Source organism: Galeopterus variegatus, unplaced genomic scaffold, assembly GCF_000696425.1.
Source record: "Galeopterus variegatus unplaced genomic scaffold, G_variegatus-3.0.2 Scaffold762, whole genome shotgun sequence".
Classification (NCBI taxonomy): Eukaryota; Metazoa; Chordata; class Mammalia; order Dermoptera; family Cynocephalidae; genus Galeopterus; species Galeopterus variegatus.
Window position 1 is genome coordinate 374,384 of NW_007726873.1, and position 1,640 is coordinate 376,023.

General features: G+C 52.1%; 1 protein-coding gene across 2 annotated transcripts in view; it reads right to left on the bottom strand.

Annotated features, from left to right (window-relative positions):
* The window catches only part of ACSL6 (acyl-CoA synthetase long-chain family member 6), a 66,299-nt gene that overhangs the window by 62,099 nt on the left and 2,560 nt on the right, over window positions 1–1,640 (bottom strand). The window lies entirely within an intron of this gene.

The window sequence follows — 1,640 nt, forward strand, 5'->3', positions numbered from 1 at the left end:
TGCATTCTCAAGTATGCTCAGTAAACTGTAGTTCTTAGCCCAGGAGTTCCCACTGCCCCCAGAGGAAGGTTGGAATCCAGGCAAAGTCCCAAGAAGGGTGGACATGTGACCTAAAAATGAACCAATGTGTATCTGGGTTATTCCAATAAATGACAACCATATACCAGCCTCAGCCTCTCACTCTGCATTGAGAAGCTTAGACTCTGTGGAAGCAGCTACCAACTGCCCCAAGATCTCCCTGCTTCACCACTTTAAGGCCCTTGTGTAGGCCCTCAGAGAGGCAGATCCCCAGCTTCCTATTCGAGGAGGCACCTGACCACTTTGGGAAATGCTCTGCAAGGAAGCAGGACAGAAGGCCAGCTTGAGTCAGTGCCAGCTGAACCCTGCTTACAGACAAGGATCTTGCACTATGAGGGGCTTTTCCTTATAGACTGCTGATGATCCCTGTCATCAGTGACCCTGCAGCCCCCCAGACACTCCCCTGAAGCCACAGAAGACCAAGTTTTCAGAGAGCTGCCCTTGGACCCGTGGCTGGGTGGGGACCTCCTAAGGGTAGGGCAAAGGGGTCCTGGCACCGGGAAGAGGTTCTGAGACCATCCATCACTCAGGCAATAAATGGTGGCTGTTACTATCATCATCATCATTACTTTGATTACCCATGCTCCTTACCCAACCCTGGCTCTAGTCCTGTCCTTGCTGTTGGATATGCCTCAGGACCAGAGTGGCCCTGCACAGCCTGCTATCAGACACTGGCAGACAGAAGGAGCTTAGAGAGCTGAGGGGATTAGAGAGGCTTCACTCACTGCCCCCAGCTCAGGGGAAGAGTCCCTGTGGCCTAACTCAGGGCAATGGTAGGGGTGNCCCCCATCACAGTTGTCCCTGTGCACCTTTGCTGGTCTGGCTTCCTGAACTTGGACTTTGACCTACCTGCCTCTAACAAAAACCCCTTTATGCTACAAGAGTCCACTTAGATGTCACTGATGGTTGTGTCCATAGCCGAGCAGACTGGACCCTGTACAAGAGCATGGGGCTGCATTAGCCTAAAGGAGGGGGTGGTCTTTTAGAAATGTATCCACTAACAGTGGTGCCTCTTTTTACTTTGCACAAAGGTGCCATAAAGGCAGGTAGAAGCTCCAGTTCATTGCTCCCAGTGTCCTCTGAGTTTTTATGGCACTGAGAGCACGTCTTCCTGCACCAGACCTAGCATCTGACTCATGCTGGACTATTATACTTGACTTCTTATTTACTATTCAACACACAGGTGAGATCTGGCCTGGCCCAGGACTCAGTGCTGGCCTCTCAGTCGGTAACAGGACAGATGCAGCCCAGAGCACTTGGTTGCATCCCTCAGACTGTCAGTTCCTCCTCCACGTGGGACCCCCTCCCCTTGACATCATTCACTCCCTGAGGCCCGTTGAGGACAGCCCTTGCCCTACCTTGTCTCCTTAGGGCCAGATTGGGTGGCAAAAAGCACATACTCTAGAGAAAAGTGACATTGTCTCAGGGGTCCCCTCCCATTTCTGGCTGAATGGAAGGGATCTGGCAGCTGCCACAGGACCCTCGAGATTATACAGTAGAGTGCATTCTCAAGTATGCTCAGTAAACTGTAGTTCTTAGCCCAGGAGTTCCCACTGCCCCCA